Source organism: Aethalodelphis obliquidens, unplaced genomic scaffold (genome assembly GCF_003676395.1).
Source record: "Aethalodelphis obliquidens isolate GAN/ISIS:26980383/991018 unplaced genomic scaffold, ASM367639v1 scaffold57, whole genome shotgun sequence".
Lineage (NCBI taxonomy): Eukaryota > Metazoa > Chordata > Mammalia > Artiodactyla > Delphinidae > Aethalodelphis > Aethalodelphis obliquidens.
In genome coordinates this window covers 7,752,407-7,772,015 of record NW_020838001.1, presented here as the reverse complement: position 1 = coordinate 7,772,015, position 19,609 = coordinate 7,752,407, and positions in this window count along the sequence as shown.

Sequence of the window (19,609 nt, the reverse complement as noted above, 5' to 3'; positions counted from 1 at the left end):
ATTTGGGATTTAAACACAAAGTTCCTGGAAGACAAAAATATAGCATAGGGATTTTCAAAATATGATCCGCTTATCAGCATCATAAGCCTCACTGGGAACTTTTGTACATGCAAAGTCTGTGTCCTCCTCCAGACCTACTGAATCAGAAACTCTGGGGAAGGGACCCAGCAATCTTTGTTCTAATAAGCCCTCTAGGTGAGTAATTCTGATACGTCTCAAGTTTGAGTCATTGATACATCAAATTGGCTAAGAGTTCAGGCTTTCCTATTAGACGAGTGGATCTCAGTTCTGGCTGCACGTTGGAATCACCTGGGGAAAGAAATTTTAAATTCCTGATGCTCAGGCTCAGTCAACTCTCAAGGGTTGGAGTATGTGCCTCTCTCTATATGTATGTACATAAATACATTTTTTTAAATGTCCAAGTGGATTTCAAGGCTAGACCAAAGTTTGCTAACTTCAACCTTCAATTATTGAATATCTTCTAAGTGAAAAAGCTGTAGGTGGAGCAGATGTGAACAAGGAAGAGAAAGAAAGAAGAGAATATTGCAGGCCAGACAATGAACGAGTGGCTAGAAATACAAAGAAAGAATAAAAAGAAAAAATAAAGGAAAGGAAAGGGAAAGAGGGGGGAGAGAGACAAAGACTTAGTGAACTGTATGCCAGATACTCTATCTCATTACTTCATTCGGTTCTCATGACACCCCTTCCAAGACTTTGATATTAGACCCATTTTAAAGATGAGAAAATGGAGATTCAGAAACAATAAGTAGTCTCTCCTGGCTCTGAGACTATCAGTAACAGAGTCAACAGTTGAACCCAAGTCATCTACCTTCTAGTTCCCAGGCCCTTCTTTGCTCACTGAAAGGTGGTGGACAGGCATTTGGGCTCCAGCCAGACTTCCTGCTATCAAATCCTAGCCCTTCCCCTTGGAACTGTGTAACCATCAGCACATGACTTAGCCTTTCTCTGCCTCAGTTTTCTTCTCTGTGAACTGGGGACCCTAATGGCACATAGATTGTTGTAAGGTCAGATGAGTTGACAGAAATAAAGCTTTTAGAACGGCATATGTGCTGATGGAGTTGCTAGGCTAATAGGCATAATTTAAAAAATCACAGGGGGCTTCCCTGGTGGCGCAGTGGTTGAGAGTCCGCCTGCCGATGCAGGGGACGCGGGTTCGTGCCCCGGTCCGGGAAGATCCCACATGCCGCGGAGTGGCTGGGCCCGTGAGCCATGGCCGCTGAGCCTGCGCGTCCGGAGCCTGTGCTCTGCAACGGGAGAGGCCACAACGGTGAGAGGCCCGCGTACCGCAAAAAAAAAAAAAAAAAAAAAAAAAAAAAAATCACAGGACTGTTACAACAGGCCCCTATTATCATAAAAATCATTCAATAAAGAAGAGATAAAAATATAAGCAAATAAGTTGACTACAATGTGACTACTTTAACAAAAGTACAAAAGACTTCAGATGAAGTAACAATTGTATATACTGACATTAAAACTTTTCTTGTCCTGGAAATCCCATTTTTGTGACTCTTTCCTTCAGAAGAAGAGGAGGGGAGGAGAAAGGAGAAAAGAGGAGAAAAATCACTGGAAAAAAGTTAACGTGAAATGTCTACCAATCATGGGATGGTTGAATAAAGTGTGGCGTATCCATAAATAGAATACTATACAGTTGTTTACAAAGTTACATTTCTCCATGTATGCTTAAAAGCATAGATATGATATTACTAAACAAAAAAAACACAAGTTGCAGTGTATGTTATGTAGTATGATTCCATCTGGAAAATAAAAAAGCCCACATAGGTTTGTGTAAGTTTACACAAGCATAAAAAAACGGTGGGGGCCTTTCACCATGTGAGGACATGGTGAGAAATCTGTCCCCCAAAAGAAGGTCCTCATCCAACCCTGATCTCAGACTTAACAGCTTCCAGAGCTGGAAAAAATAAATTTCTATTGTTGATAAGCCAAAAGAAAAAAATGGGAAGACGCCATACCAATTTTGTTTACATTATTGCTTCAGGGTTTAGAATTATGTGAGTAGGTGGAGGTTGCCAGCTTTTCATTCATTTGTTTTTGTTTATTAAATCAATGAGGAAGAAGCAGTGTTTGAGATAGTACCGAAATGTTGATATGTTTAACTCTGTCTCTCCCATCCGATTAAGAGGTTCTGGAGGGCAGGAGTCCCCATACATTCATCTTCCAGATAGAGGCACGGGGATAGTGAGAAATGCTGTGTGTTGAGTTGAACTGCACTGTTGAGAGATCTCTGAGCAAAGAGGTTACATGTGGCGTGAAGGGAGAGGGGTTGCTTGGTAATTACCATCATGACCAATAGGTTTAGTTTCATTTTCTACCTCCGGGTCTTTGAGACCCAATGATGAGAGAGAAAAATCAATATAGCCTTGATAATTTAGATTTTGTGTGTGAGTACCCTGGGGCAAACAAATCCAACTTTTTGTGGTGGGAGGTCTTCATTTGCAAAACATGATGATTTGGGTCTGGTTTGCTGACCAATCCCGTCCTTTTTCCACCCAGGGAAATTATGGAGATAAATGAAGTTACAACGTGAATGTTCTTGGATTCCTTAGAAATAAGTACATACAAATTACACAGGTTGCAAATAATGTGCTATGATTGAATAAATCCAGCGTTGTTATTCAACTGAAATCAGAGTTCAGGAACTTCTAAATAAGAATTTCCTTAAATCTTCCCATGCAAGGAAGATGCATTCCCATGCATTTCAAAATGCTATGAAAACATTTTGCAGTACATATGCTTTGGCAAAAGTGTGCTTGCGGTTTCAATCATGGTCACCTGATGATTTGATCAGTAATCAAGTAGAGTGAAGATGATGTAACTTATTACAGGACAATGAAGCATGCTTAGAAATTTATCGCCTTGTGTCCTAGAAAATGTGAAATAGAGGCAAGCTCGTTTTGTAATACCTTGAAATCATTTCAGAGGCAATAGATTAGTCAGCTTCGCTTAGCAAGCAAGCAGTGTTGATCATTTGTCACTTGTAGGTGGACTTTTTCTTCCCTTTTCCTCATTGTCCCAAGAATGTGGGTGATTTAAGGAGAGACAAGCTTCTGGATTCGTTTCCACCCTCACAGACTCTGTATCTTGTCTGCAACTGGGATCCAGAAGACTGTGCAAAGCAATCAGATTTCATTTGCCACAGATGGTGCTTTGGCCGTGCTGGCAAAAAGTTATCTGTGTGCTAAATCAACATTCCTGTCTGGCCTTCTGGCAGGGTTGACTTGAACCTACAGCAGAAATTCAGGGGGGAAAAGCAAAATAAATAAATAAATAGAATTGAACATGGACTGGAAAACTACTACTTCTAAACTTACATTTTTCTTTTCAGTGTCTACCAAGAATACAACCAGAAGGAAAATAGACAGTGTCCTGTTAGCGCTCTCTTACAAGACTAGATCTTTTTTAAAAGGCTAATTTCTTTTTTTTTTGCGGTACGCGGGCCTCTCACTGCTGTGGCCTCTCCCGTTGCGGAGCACAGGCTCGGGACGCGCAGGCTCAGCGGCCATGTCTCACGGGTCCAGCCGCTCCACAGCGTGTGGGATCTTCCCGGACCGGGGCCCGAACCCATGTCATCCACATCGGCAGGCAGACTCTCAACCACTGCGCCACCAGGGAAGCCCCTAAAAGGCTAATTTCTTAATAGATCTTCCTGAAAAATCCCTTGGCGTTGGACGAACAGCATGGAAATCCTTGCTTAGAGCACTTAATGTGAGAACTGCCTGGCCTATTCCTGGATTCCAAAAGTTGGGCCAGTGATGATCAGACAACCATGTTTTATATTTTTCAGTATGCTGGCAGTTTCAAAAGAATGACTCAGACTATTTTCAGTAATAATTTATTGGCTGATGTAACAGAAAAGTTCAGAGTCATCTTCAGGCATGGCTGAATTCAGGTGCTCAGACTTTGTCATTAGGCATTTATCTGTGTCTCTTCTCTTTGCTTTATTCTATTTCAGCTTTGGTCAGGCTCTTGAGTCATCATAGCAAAATGGCTTCCAGCAGTTCTAGATATACATCCTATTAGAATAGCAACCCCACCATAAAAATAATTTCTTTTTTCGTGATGATTTCATCAAAATCTTAAAGTTGTGTCTTATTGGTCTGGCTGTGTACATTCCTGAACCAAACGTGGTATCCAGGTAAAAGAAATGCTCTGATTGGACATGCCTTAGTCATATGATTACTGCTGGTACAAAGTGGGTAGGTTCAATCCTATGTAAACTTTATGGACTAAGTTAAGGAGGATTTCCTTCCAAAGGCCAAAAGATGGGCTGTTACTAAAGAACAGAGAATGCGTGATGAGCTGTAAAAATAAATCTAACAAGCAACAAAAACGTTCATCTATTGGGAATGGAGGTGGGAAGACCATTGACATCAAAAATCATCTACATCCCCAACATTTCCTTTATTGGGGTCTCTAATCTAGGAGAATAATCAAACTATGACCACTGTATCAAGCCTTGGGAAAGTACATTATTAAGCCACTTTACCATCCCTTACCAGCTTCTGTTCAATGCCCTCCTTCGAAAGAGGTTCATACAATCCAAGTCATCGTGTACCTTACATTGAAAATTATTGCAAGCTCTTTGCATTTTATTCTTGATGACAACGTTGAAATTTACCAGTGACCTCAATATTCTAAAGGGAAAAAGAAGTTCCAGGATTCACATCAGGCATTTTGAAACTGGATAGGATTGTTTAAAGAGAGCTTGAATATGAGTGCTTACATTTTTAAACACCAAACTGAAAAGAGGAGAAATGCTGGTGTTAAATTTTAATGTCCAGGAAATGGGCTCTGTCAGGAGGTCTAAGGCTGTACAGCTTGTAAAGTAATGTGAGTGCATTCAGACTTTAAATTCTTCCTACTGCCACAGGCCCCATTTTCCTTGAGTCACGTTGAAACTAAAGAGGGAGATAGTGTTGAGTTCCAGGAGGAAAGCTGTAGCTAGAAGTTACGCCTTCCCCAGCCCCATATGGATTCTGTACTATACTTGTGAACCTCAGAAACCAAAGGGTTTATTCTAAAGCCCAAAGATTTGTGCCCGTGCCACAAAGCTGGAATTTTAATTGTCTCTCTTGGAAGATGAATACAAAAGTAGGAGAGGTTTGAGAAAGATGAAAAGACCGATTGAGTATCAAAGAAGAAGGTGACACTAAAGTTTAATACCATGGCTCATCTTCTAATTAGATAAGGATCCAGCTATATGCCTATTGTCAATGAGAACATTTCAAAGAGAGATGCTTCTCCTTGAAAACAGGGTAAATTTTAAGATACCTACAGTCCCTATTATCTGCGTTCTGCAGTTCCTTTGGTGGTCTTAAAGGGGGACCTATATAAAAATGAACCCCCCCAGTGTTCTCATAGCACTTTGTTCATATCCCTATCATAGAAATTCATGCATTCATTCGCTCACTCACTTACTTGTTTAAGAAATATTTATTTTGAGTATCAGCTATAGTCCAGGTAATGTGGACTCATCAAGGAACAAGACAAAGCCAGTGCTCTCCTAGAACTGACAGTTGAGACTCAAATAAAAAGCAAATAAACAAAGCATATACACAAAATAATTATGAAACAACTGACCCAATTTCTACAGTGTTATTTTAAAAACGGAGAAGGGGGTTCTGTTCTAGATTTAAAGTGACATAATCAAATGCAAATTGTGGAGCTTGGTTTGATTCAAGTTTTAACACATCAATTGAAAACGATGACTGAAACAATTGGGGAAATTTGAATATGGCCTGGATATTAGTGATGTTAAGGAAATGCTTTTGTGTGTGTCTCTGTATGTGTACTGCAGTTATGAAGCAAAATGTCTGTAGTTTTTGGAGATTTATACAGAAGTTTATATAGGGTAAAATGTCAAGATAGTTGCAACTTTCCTTAAAAGTATTCAACAAGAAAAATGTAAATTAAAAAATGGAAAAATATTAAATCTTGTTGATGGGTATAAGGGACTCCATTATGATGGTCTCATTACTTTTCAGTTTGCTTGGACATTTTCATGATGAACATACAAGTTCTGTTTATTATGCCATGTAAGACAGAATCAGGGGGTTGAGATAAAGTAATAGTGTTGACCATCTTGAGTCTGAAGTGCTCAGGAAAAGATGTGATGAAGAGGTGACTAGGAGGTGACTTCTAATGTGAGATCTGAAGGAAGAGAATGAGTTGGCCACATTAAGAGCAGGAAAGTATTTCTGACAAAGAGAACAGCATGTTCAAAGACCGTGATGACATGATCTCATATAGTATCCATCATAAGGAATTCAGTAAAGAACTATTAGAACTAGTAAATAAGTTAAGCAAGGTTGCAGGGGACAGAACCATTACACAAAAAATTAACTGTATTTTAATACATGAGCAATGAAAAATCCAAAGAGGAAATTAAGAAAACAGTTTCAGGGCTTCCCTGGTGGCACAGTGGTTGAGAGTCCGCCTGCCGATGCAGGGGACACGGGTTCGTACCCTGGTCCGGGAAGATCCCACATGCTGTGGAGCGGCTGGGCCCGTGAGCCATGGCCGCTGAGCCTGCGCATCCGGAGCCTGTGCTCCGCAACGGGAGAGGCCACAACAGTGAAAGGCCCGCGTACCGCAAAAAAAAAGAAAAGAAAAGAAAAGAAAAGAAAACAGTTTCATTTGTAATAGCATCAAAAATAATAAAATAGTTAGAAATTAATTTGACAAAAGAAGTGCAAAACTCACACTCTAAAAACTGCAAAACATTATTGAAAGTAATTAAAGGAGACCTAAATAGATGGAAAGACAGCTCTTGATCATGGATTGGAAGATAGCATCTTGTTAAGAAGGCAGTACTCCTCAAGTTGATCTATAAATTCAATGGTATTTTGCAATAAAAATCTCACCTAACTTCTTGGCAGAAATTGAAAAGCTAATTCTGAAATTCGTAAGGAAATTCAAAGTTGGAGGACTCACACTTCCTGATTTCAAAACTTAACTACAATCAAGTAAGTAATCAAGATAGTAGTTAAGATAAAGAGGTGCTGGTATAGGATAGTCATATAGATCAGTGGCATAGAATTGAGAGTCCAGAAATAAACCCTCCCATTTAGAGTCAATTAACTTTCAATCAGAGTGCCAATACAACTAAATGAGGAAGCATAATCTTTTCAATAAATGGTGGCTGGGACAGCTCTATATCCACATGTGAAGAATAAAGTTGCATCCCTACCTCTCACCATACACAAAAATTAACTCAAAATGGGTCACAGGCTAAATGTAAGAGATAAAATTATAAAACTTAGAAAAAAATAGGAATAAATCTCCATGACCTTGGGTTAGGCAAAAGCCTTCTTAAATATGACAACAAAAAATGCAAGCAGTGAAAGAATAATGGATACATTGGACCTCATCAAAATTAATAACTTCCAAACTTCAAAGGATATCATCAAAGAAGTGAAACAACAACCCACACAGTGGAAGAAGTGGGAGAAAATCATATATCTGATAGGGAACTTACACCTGGAGTAGATAACAAACTCCTACAACTTAATAATTTAAAACAAAAAAAAGAGTAAATGGCAAAGATCTAGTATGGACATTTCTCCAAAGATACACAAATAATTGATAAGCACATGAAAAGATGCTCAACATCATGAGCCATCAGAGAAAAATACAAATAAAAACCACAATGAGATTCCACCTCTCACCCACTAGAATGGCAAGAATCAAAAAGATAGACGGTGAGTATTAGCAAAGGTATGGAGAAATTGGAACGCTAATACACTGCTCTAGGAAAGTCTGGAAATTACTCAAAGTTTTAAACATAAAGATAACCTATAGCCCAGCAATTCTGTATAAGAGAAATGAAAACAAATGTCCATACAAAAACAGGTACTCATATGAAAACCTGTACACAAATGTTCATAGCATCGTTAATCGTAGCAGCCCAAAGGTGGAAACAAGTCAAATGTCCATCAACTGATGAATAGATAAATCAATTGTGGCGCGTCCATACAATGGAATATTATTCAGCCATAAAAGGAATGAAATACAGATAAAATGTGGAAACATGCTACACTGTGGATTAACCTTAAAAAGTCATACTAAGAGAAAGAAGCCAGAAAAGACCACATATCATGTGATCTCATCTATATGAAATGCCCCAAGTAGACAGATCTATAGAGGCAAAAATTAGACTAGTGGTTTCTGAGCGGCTGGGGAGATTGAGGGAAAATGGAGGGTGACAACCAATGAGCAAGAGGTTTCTTTTTGCAGTGGTGACAGTGTTCAAGAGTAAAATCCATTTAATTCTGTACTTTGAGTGGCTGGATTTTATGGCATGTGGGTTATGTCTCAATAAAGCTGTGACATTAACAAGATCTGCAGCAGTTACGGCAAAATGTTAACGTTTCTTAAATTTGGGTTTGTGGTATGTTACACTGGTTCTTGATTATACTTTTCTGAATGTTTGTACTATTTCCAATAAAATCATAAAAGAAACTTGGTAGAGATAGGACTGAGTAGGGCTTTATTAGCCATAGTAGAAGTATTGGGCTTTATTCAAAGCAGGAAAAGAAAGTACAGACTGTTGGCTGATCAAAGAATGATAGAACTTGAGTTGCTTGGCAGTGTTAAAATAGATTGTCGCAGGGGATGGGTTCGGGGGAGGGAGAATAGAAGTCAGGAGGCTGGTTAAGGGGCTGCTGTTGCCCAGGTGAGAGGTTTGCTGGCTTGAACCAGGATGGTGGCAGTAGTGATGGAGAGGGCTGGAGAGTCGTGCTAGTGTTATGGAACAGATGAGTCACTCTGTTCATTTTAGAGTCAAGTACACATCTTGGAAGAATAATGGACTGAGGCTGAAAAGGTGGCTGAACGCTATGAAAAGGCACATGGCTCAACCAAGTTAAGTGGTAGAGTCAGTTTTGTATACAGGTTGTATTCGTTTCCTATGGCTGCCCTAACAAATTACTATAAATTTAGTAGCTTTAAACAACACAAACTTACCATCTTACAGTTCTGGAGGTCCGAAGTCCAAAATGAGTCTCACTAGGCTAGAAATCAAGGTATTGGCAAGGCTGTGTTCCTTCTGCAAGGTCTAGGGGAGAAGCCCTTTGCTTGCCTTTCCCCTTCTACAGGCCACCTGCATTCCTGGGCTCATGGCCTCCTTCATCTTCAAAGACACCCGCTGCCAGTCGAGTCTTTCTCACATTGCATCTCTCTGACACAGACTCTCCTGCCTCCTTCTTTCACTTATAAATATCCTTGTGATTCCATTGGGGCACTTGGATAATCCAGGATTATCTCTCCATCTCAAGGTCAGCTGATTAGCAACCTTAATTCCACTTGCAACCTTAATTCTTTCTTGCCTAGAGCATATAACATAGTCATTATTCTCAGAGGTTCTGCCGTATGCAAGATGTTATCCTAGGTACAGTAGGAAATGGGAACATGAAAGACAGGTTCTGTCTTCAGGGACATAGACGGAGTGACAAGGAATTCACGTCATGGGGAATCAGGAACCAAACTCATACAAGCATCATGCGATAAGTTTGAAAAAGAAATATATACGGGGTAGTCAGGGCAGGCCCTCTGTAGGAGGCTGGTCTTGGTGTGGATGTTTGATAATGGAGTTGGGGTTTTAGTACGTAATAGATAGGATATTGTATCGAGTTTAGGGGAAAGAGAATGTCAAAGGAGTGGATCAACTTATATATTGCACTTTTCTTAACTGCAACTCTGGTTTTGAATACAAACATAGCAAAACACCTGGAATACAGTAGGTGCCCAAACAGTTTGTGGAATAAATGACTGCATGGCAAAAGATTGTATCCTTGGACCACTATAGCTTTTTGCCATTAGAGCTCTGTACTTTATTCAGCAAAGCACTTTCCTAAACAAATTATTAAATCCAGGTACATTCAAAAGCTGAATAAATAGGAGAAGCTGTATTATATGATTGAGTACCGATGGTAGAAAAAATTGAATAATGAAATTTGTATTTTCAAGATGGATTACATGGATATCCAACCGAAATATGGTTATCTCATCTAAATAAAGGTCCTAATTTCATAAAAAAACTTTGCATATTGATTTTATTTACTCATTAAATTCTAAATCATTTTTGATACAAAACAGAGTGTAAGTAATTAAAAATATTTCATGCAACAAAGTTTTATTGGGCAACTGTGTGCTGAATACACTGTTAAGATCTGGAGATTTTAAAAAAAGATAAGACATAAACCCTGTCCTCAAATTTTTCATCATTTTAACACACTTTTACTTTATGTAGTGGTTAACAACTCTATCACTGACTGGCTTAGCCATCTTGGGCAAGTTAGTTAACATCTTTGTGCGTGTTTCTGTGTATGTGTGTGTGCGTTTGTGTGTGTGTGTGTGTGTGTGTATTCGTTTACTTGGAAAATTTCAAACATATACAAAAGAACAGAGAATTGTATAATGAAACCCCCATGCATCTATCAACCAGATTCAGCAGTTTTCAACTCATGGGCAAATGTGCTTTTTGTCTAAATGTCCTTACTTTGCTCCTTACCCCTTAACTATTGGATTATTTTGAAACCCGTCCTGGATATCATATTCTTTTCATCTATAAGAACTTCCTCAGGTACTTCTAATTTTAACATAACCATAACACCATCATTACATGCAAAAAATAATAATTCCTTAGTTTTATGAACTATCCAATCAATGTTAAAAAGTTCCTGCTTATATCATACACATTTTCTTTTTAGATGATTTTTTTTTTCAAATCAGGATTCAAAGTCCACACATTGCCTTTGATGGCTGTGTCTTTCAATGTGCAAGTTCACCTCCCACTCCCTCCCTTCTCTTGCCATTTATTGGTTGGAGAAACTAGGTTGTTCTGTAACATTGCCATTGTGGATTTTGTTGATTTCTTCTTGTGGTATCATTTAAGAGATCACTCTGTCCTTTGATATTTTTGTAAGTGGAGTGGAGTTCCCTCCTCCTCACCCCAAAAATATAGGTGGGACGTGGTGCTTCCTTCCACATCCCATCAGGAAGCATAGGATGTCTACTGCTGTTTGTGTGATGTCACGATTGACTCATCCATTACAGAGTTCCTTATAAGCTTTTCACCTAATGATGTTAGTAATCCCTGATGCATTCTTTCAATAGGCTTTGAAAGTGGCAAATTGTCTCATCCTAGCAGTCCTTCTACGTGTATTACCTGGAACTCTTCTGGGCTGAAAACTTTCCCTGATCTATCATGTGGTCACTCTGAGGTGCAGTTCAAGCAGGGCTGGCAGGAAAAATGCTTGATAACTGTTTTCCCTTATGTTTACCAGAGTTTCACAAAGATAACCAACAATGGTTTCTTTTTCTGTATGATTGTTTTTAGTATTATTTTTTAGTATTATTATATTTTTAACACATTTTGTTTTTCATCCACTGTCTTTCTTTTTCTTTTTTTGAGGCTCAATTCTTTTTTTTTTTTTCGGTATGCGGGCCTCTCACTGTTGTGGTCTCTCCCGTTGCGGAGCACAGGCTCCGGACGCGAAGGCCCAGCGGCCATGGCTCACGGGCCCAGCCGCTCCGCGGCATGTGGGATCTTCCTGGACCGGGGCACGAACCCGTGTCCCCTTCATCGGCAGGTGGACTCTCAACCACTGCGCCACCAGGGAAGCCCGAGGCTCAATTCTTTTTATCTTTGGCCAAAGGGAGCTCCTTCAAATCACTCCTGAGTCCTTTTGATATAATTTCAAGAGTCTTTTATAGCTTTCTTAGTTTCTGGCACAAGGTGTTCCTAACTCCTTCTGTGCTTTGCCCCAGACCTGGACTCTGCCATTTCTCCAACGAACCCTGGTTCTTGGCATCTAAAGAGCACAGTCTAGGTGCTGGGGTTGCTTAATCATACCAGGCTGGTCTTTGTCTCTTGGTCTTTCAGTGGACGGAGACAGGATATATGCTTATTTCTTAACAAAAGGTAAACTGTGAGTTTTTACTGCTATTACCCATTTAAATCTGTGGTTACAAGATTTTAACTTCATTTCTTTGATTTTATATTTGAATTTCTTTACTTTTATGCTGCAAAATCCTGGTTTTTAATGATAGTAACATAATTACCTCTTTGCTTTAACTTTAATCATGTTTATAAAAGTGTGTGTATTGGAATAATAATATCGCTATTACTGTTTACATGTATATGATTAATCATGTGTCTGTGTGTGTGTCTGTGAGAAAATTAATACCACTATTATTAAAACAGTTTTGCCCTCATAATGTATCCCACTAAGGATATACCATCAAATTACTGTGTTTTAAAATCACTTAAAATAATTTCTGTCTGTTTGCTTAAGCCACCAATCAACACTCACTAGTTTGCTTTGTTTTATTTTGCTTTCATTTTAGGGGTTGCTTTTTTTTTTTTTAAAGAATTTGTTTTATTTTTGTTTTATAACCATGTAAAAGTTAAACCGATAAATCAAGAAATATCCAGAGAGGGGTGGGATAGGGAGGGTGGGAGGGAGGGAGACGCAAGAGGGAAGAGATTTGGGAACATACGTATATGTATAACTGATTCACTTTGTTGTAAAGCAGAAACTAACACACCATTGTAAAGCAATTATACTCTAATAAAGATGTTAAAAAAAAAAAAAAGGCACAGACCTACTAGAGAATGGACTTGAGGATATGGGGAGGGGGAAGGGTAAAAAAAAAGAAAAAAAAAAAAAGGAATATCCAGAGAATTTTAGCTTTTATCTGTGCCCCTCGACCTATTTTCTCCTTTGCTTTATGGATAATCTTTTATTTTTAACATTTCTGGTTTATCCTTCCATTGTTTATTTATAATATAAGCAAGTGTATATATACATTAGTATAATGCTCATTTCTTAGATAAAATGTAGATATTATATGTACTGTTCTATACCTTGCTATTTTTTACTTAACGACATATTCTGGAAACTGTTCCACAGCACCATATTAATATTAAGATATTCCTTATTTTTTTCAACTGTCGCATTGTACTCTGTTGTGCAGACGTTCTATTGCTTGTTAAATCAGTTCTCTGCAGGTGGGCATTTGTGATGTTTCCAGTCTTCTGCTATTTCCAGTAGGGCTGCAAGTAATAGTCTTGTGCATATGGGGATTTCATTTGTTGTTGCTTTTTTTGGCTTTATTTGGTTTTAGTTTTTGTTGATATATCTTTAGGATCCATCCCTTGAAGAGGAAGTACTAATAGACCAAAAAGTAGATGCGTATGTAATTGTGCTCTGCGTTATTATTTTGTTTTCCTACCAGCCATGTATAAACATGCTTCTTTCCCCACAGCTACACAAACAGGCTATTTTTGTCAATGTGATAGGTTAATGAAAGTGATGACCTCACAGCAAAATGTCACATTGTGAAAGCTGACTCAGCAAACCATAGATCTTACCTAACACTGACCTCCACTAATAATTCACAATAAAATAAAGTGAGTAGAAGCAAAGACACAGCATGCTTCTCTGGAGGGACCCCAAACTATCAGATGCAGCTTCCAAAAAACTATTCTTCTCACCTCCATTGGAACCCCTGTCAGTGTCAAGAGTGAGATGAATAGCGACAGTGTGTGTGACACAAGTGAGCCCAGAGGAAGTTGTCTCTAGTTTGGGGCTTCTGGGTTTTTAGACTCAGTTATGCAGAGAGAGTCTGTGCGACAACTTCCACTTTCCAGCCTTCCTTGCTCCACACAGTAATACATTCCAGGAATTTGTTTATGACAGGCAATCTCGATTGACCAGCTGTATCCTGGTAAAGGTGTTAAAATGTTTAAAAAGAAGTTCATTTGTGGTAAATCCAAGAAGAGGGGGAGGGAACCCCAGGTCTGCTGTTTTCCTTCGCATTTTCTTGGTGATATTATCCTGAGTCAAGGCTGAGCACCTTGTCTTCTGTTTAAGGTCTATTTGCATTTTCTTCTGTGAACCATCTATTCATATTCATTGCTTATTTTTCTAGTAGTCTAGTTGAACTTTTTTTTTTTAGAAGCTCTTTAGGTCTTAGGGGTATCAATCCTTTGGTATAAGTTGAAAATGTTTTCTCCCTGTTTTGTAATTTATATTTTTACTTTGCTTGGGGTGCAAAAGTTTATTTTTAAGTAGTCAAATTAACCAGTCTTCTTCTTTATGGCACCTGGATTTTGAATTATAATAGGGAAAGCTTTCTGCAAACTCAAGTTACAGAGAGATTCATCAACTTTTTTAAAAAAATATTTGTGTTGTTTCTTTCTTTTCTTTCTTTTTTTTTTTTTTACATCTTTGACCATTTGGAAATCATCATTATGTAGAGTGTGAGGATTATACTCAATTTTCTCTTTTTCCTTATAACAATCTAGTTATTTGAACTCCACTTATTAGAATGTCCATCTTTACCCAACTGAGTTGCAATTTTGAATTTATTGCAAACTAAATTTGCCTATACAGTTGGGTCTGTTTCTAGATGATTCTTCTGATTCATTGTTTTTTATGTCCATTCATGCACTGATATCACACCATTTTAATTTTAGAGGCTTTATATATGTTATTACCTGGTTGGGCTACCTATTCTCCACACCACTGTTATTCTTCTTTTTTAGGGTTTTCCTGACTTTTTTTTTGGCTTTTTTGTTCTGCCAAGGAATCTTTATAATAAACTTGTCTTGCTCAAAAAAGTGCTTTTGTATTTTTACTGGGATAATGTTGAATTTATAAGTTAAATTTGCAGAGAATTGACATTTTTATTGTCATATCTTCCTGTGATGCTGCCTTTCCCTTTGTGCGTATTAATTTTTGTTTGCCTCAAGACTATTTTATAGTTTTCTTCATAGTCCTTGAACATTTTTTGTTACATTTATTCCTTGGTATTTTATTCATACGTTCATTTTTATTTCCCTTCTTTTCCATTATACTTGCTACAGTTTATGGTCTTATAACTATGTAAAGGCTATTGGTTTTAGTGTGTTGATTTTACACCTGCTACTTTATTAGATTATCTTATTATCTGCGGTATTTTCCTGCAGATTTGTTTAGCTTTGTTTTTACAGATAAATATGTCATGTCAAAATAGGCATATCTTTACCCTTCCCTAATTTTTTGTCCCTCTAATTACTTTTTTTGGTTCTGCTGTGGTTGCTTAAATTGTAAGATGAAACAGAAATTGTATTCATCTCATAATTTTGTTCTATGTATTAAATGATATAAAATATGTAAAATGATTAGAGCAGTGTCTGAATTTAATAAAACCACAATCAATATAATTGCTATTGCACAATTAATTAATTTGTGTGTGCGTGTATATATATATATATATATATATATATATATATATCCATGTGTTTGATGAAACATTTCAGGGTTAAGCGATTTTTTCTAATAGCAAGCATTTGCACGTAGGCAATTTGGAATTATGTGAGTTACATTCACTGTCTGAAGAGATCAGCATTTGTAAAATTTTGATAATGTGTCACCATCATAATTTTTGCCATAATCTGTGTATCATACCACTTCTAGTTTTATTTCTTTACTATTTTTCTTTAAATGAAAAAAATTTCTCTTTTTTCCTTTAAATGTATATGTAAAGATATATATATATAAATAAATGCATATTCTACACATAATGTATCTTTATATCTATGTTACACATATTAAAATAAAGGCATTAGGTTTTTTAAAAGCTTACCCCTGAATGCATTTCATATCCCACATTGTGGGAAACATTAATGAGTTTCTGCTTTAGACAGGAGCCCTCTTTTCACCGTCTTGGGGAGCTGACAAGCTTATTTTTAAAGACTTTGAGTAGGTTTTATAATCGCTCTTAATTACAGCAAGAATATATACTCTAAAAAGGTGGGGTCTTTGGTCTGCTTCACTGATCCATACATGTTCCAGAATTCATTCATTCATTCATTCAGCTGTTCCGTCTCTTTCTTCATGTCCTGCTCTGGGGGTGAGATGGGACTTGTCATAGTGTGTTTTACAGCTATGCTTTATATTAGGGTCCCAGCCGCTCCGCGGCATGTGGGAATAATTTCAAGAAAAAATAATTTCATAGAAAAAATGGCAGAATTGGGAACTTTGTGTCCCTTCTAGAAAACTCATTAAAAAATAGTCGCGATTTTTGCCGCTACCTGTGTTTTTAAGAGCTTGTTCTCCAGGTGTTTGATTTTGAGACTAGGCCACATCCTTGTTCACATTTTCCCCTCATTTCTGGAAGTTTCCCTATAGATTATTTTTGAGTCATGAGGTTTCAGACGTTTGCGGTGAGTAATGCTGATGCTACCACAATATAATTAGAAATATAGAAAAATGTGGGGTAAAATCCAGCTAGGGTATATTTGGCTTTCGTTAGATCTGCAACTTACATAACCAGCAATAACTCAGTCCCAGATGCTAAATGTTGCCTATAATTAGAAAGGCCCACTTTTATAATTGATGGTTAAAATGATTGTAACTGGTACTTAATGGGTTTCCTTTAGGTATTCTTATAATCAAGAATGTGTAGGCAGCCTGTTTATGCCTTTCAAAGATTCCCCCAAGTTGTTTTCTTTAAGAAAATGAGGTCACTTTATAAAGCATGATTCTCTTTTGTTCTGCTTTGTTAAATGACATCGTTTGTAAGTTTTCAAAGTACCATCTGCATTCTATAATTAGAGCAGTATATTCTTCTTCCAAACACTTGTCAAATTAAGGACCCCAAGGTCTCAAGCATAACTTTTCACAGCATGTGCGTAATACTGGAAGCTTCTGTATATACCAGTTTAAGATGAGGAGAGGCCATTAGTAGGAAAAACAAGATTAGAAGAGGAAAAAAAAAGAGCTAGACTTGGGGTAAAAATATGTGAGTTCAAGTCACATGGCTCAACCATTTACTAGCTTGGGGAGATCTCTGAATTTCTCTGGCCTTCTGTGTTTCTCCTCTGAAAAATGGGAATAATCAGGAAGGTAAGAAAGCTGTCTTAAAGGGAGGAGGGTTCAGTTCGACAAATACTTCCCTGAGTCTCTATCCCATGTCAGGTCCTTCCTAAGTGTATGTGAGACAAAAAGTAGGAGGAAGGCCTGCCGTTAGGGAGTTTGTAGTCTGTTCTGCATGACAGGAAAACAGAGATAATAACGGTATAATCTAGAGAGAGAGTGTCAAAATAAACGTGGGTGAGGGACCAAAAGATAAGCTGGTAATCGATTCTTCATTCGTTCATTCACCAAATGTTGCTTGACTGCTTCTGATGTGCCAGGGATGGAAGATAGTGGAGATTCACCACTGAACAAAGACAAGGCACGCCGTTTCATTTCGGGAGACGGGCATGAGGGCTACGACGAATAAGAACAAAGTAGGGATAGAGAATGGAGAATGAGATCGGGGTAGGAGATCCAACCCTCTTTCAGATGAGCTGGTTGGAGAGGCCTCTGTAATAAGACGATGCTGGAGCCACGGCCTGTGGGAGGTGGAGGATGGACTGTGTGGCAGCCCGGAGGCGGGCAGGGGCGGGGGGTGTCCCGGGACAGTAGCAAAGAATGAGAATGCGGCACAGATCCTTTAGGACCTTTCCAGATTTTACTCTATGTGTAATGGGGACCACGATGTGGTTTCAGGCAAAGTGCAACATGATCTGACTTACGTATTTTTAAATGTCCCCTCTGGCTGCTGTGTGAGTGAGGGGATAAGAGGGGGAGAAGGGGAGAAAGTTGGACAGACAGCAGATACTCTGACTCCCAAAGGAGAGGGTGGTGTTTTTTTTTTTTTACATCTTTATTGGAGTATAATTGCTTTACAATGGTGTGTTTCTGCTTTATAACAAAGTGAATCAGTTATACATATACATATGTTCCCATATCTCCTCCCTCTTGCGTCTCCCTCCCTCCCACCCTCCCTATCCCACCCCTCTAGGTGGTCACAAAGCACCGAGCTGATCATGTCAGGGTGCAATGCAGTGGCTGGGGAGAGGCAACAGGGAACTAGGAGACGGCTGAGGCATCCCTCACCCTGTGGGAACAGGGGTGTGGAAGAGAGAGTAACTCCCCTGCACTGGTCTCCGGAAACGCAGTGCTCTCCGAGGAGAGCGAGAGATCAGTGACAACCAAGGAATAGAGAGCGAGGAAGATGTGGAGGTGGGTTGAGGAACTAGGGGAATCAGGTAACCGTGTAACTGGTTTCCCCCAAAGCACAAGGGTTTGGAAGGGAGGAAAGTACAATGAGATAGAAAAACACAGAGCAGTGTGTGGGTGGATGAAAAGCAATTGCCGGGAGGATAGCTGGCCAGAGGGGCTTCCATTTTTTAGTAGCAATAATATATAGCGTGGATGCCACGGCTGATAGATAGAAATTGGGAGTCATGTCTTCATATGACCCTAAGGAAGGAAATTGGCAAAGGCAACCTCTTGGTAAATGCTAATTAAAAAGTATTTATTTAAAAATTTTCTTACCATGCGTAAATCCTGCAATGTGACAGTCTCACTTCTAGAAATATACTACCTCAGAGAGTTAAGGATATGTGTGGATATTAACTGCAAATATATGTATATATAGTTTAGCATTATTAATGATATTTAATTCTTGGAGTCAAAGTGTCCAGAATATACTGTTAGATATAGTATGTACTCACAATAGAATATTATACATTCACTTGCAAGGATGTTGCACAAGGATATTTAATAATATGGGAAATACTCATGGTACATTATTAAGTGATCAAAGCCAGTTAAAAACAATAGTTCTGTAGTATACCATTTACATAATAGGGTCTTCATTAGCCAAGATTTCTTTATCTGAACCTTGTGGTTCAGGAGAAAAAAAAACTTATTGTGGTATAAAAGTATTGATTAATGAACTGCTTCAAAAAGTAGTCCTTGGGGCTTCCCTGGTGGCGCAGTGGTTGGGAGTCCGCCTGCCGATGCAGGGGACACGGGTTCGTGCCCCGGTCCAGGAAGATCCCACATGCCGCGGAGCGGCTGGGCCCGTGAGCCATGGCCGCTGAGCCTGCGCGTCCGGAGCCCGTGCTCCGCAACGGGAGAGGCCACAGCGGTGGGAGGCCCGCGTACCGCAAAAAAAAAAAAAAAAAAAAAGTAGTCCTTGTGTAAATATCCCTCCCTGCTCAACAGCAGTGTCCATCGTAGTAGTGTCCTGGTCGGTACAAAGTTGATTTTTGGATGTTATAAATATCTGGAAATGACTGTGAGTCTGTTTCTCTTTCCTAAATAGATTTATCTGTGTCATATTTTAGATTCCACATAAAAGTGATATCATATGGTATTTGTGGAGGGGGGTGGGGAGGGATGGGCTGGGAGTTTGGGGTTAACGGAAGCAAACTATTATATACAGGATGGATAAACAACAAGGACCTACTATACAGCACAGGGAACTATATTCAATATCCTGTGATAAACCATGATGGAAAAGAATATGAAAAAGAATATATATGTATAACTGAATCACTTTGCTGTACAGTAGAAATGAACACAACATTGTAAATCAACTATACTTCAATAAAAATAAATACCTGAAAATGATCAGAAAAGGGATCAAATCTATTGGTTATTATAAAATAACCGATAAAAGAAGATTCTACTACTCACCAATTTCAGTCCCAGAGCAAGATTCTCCATACGTTGTGTCTTTCGTG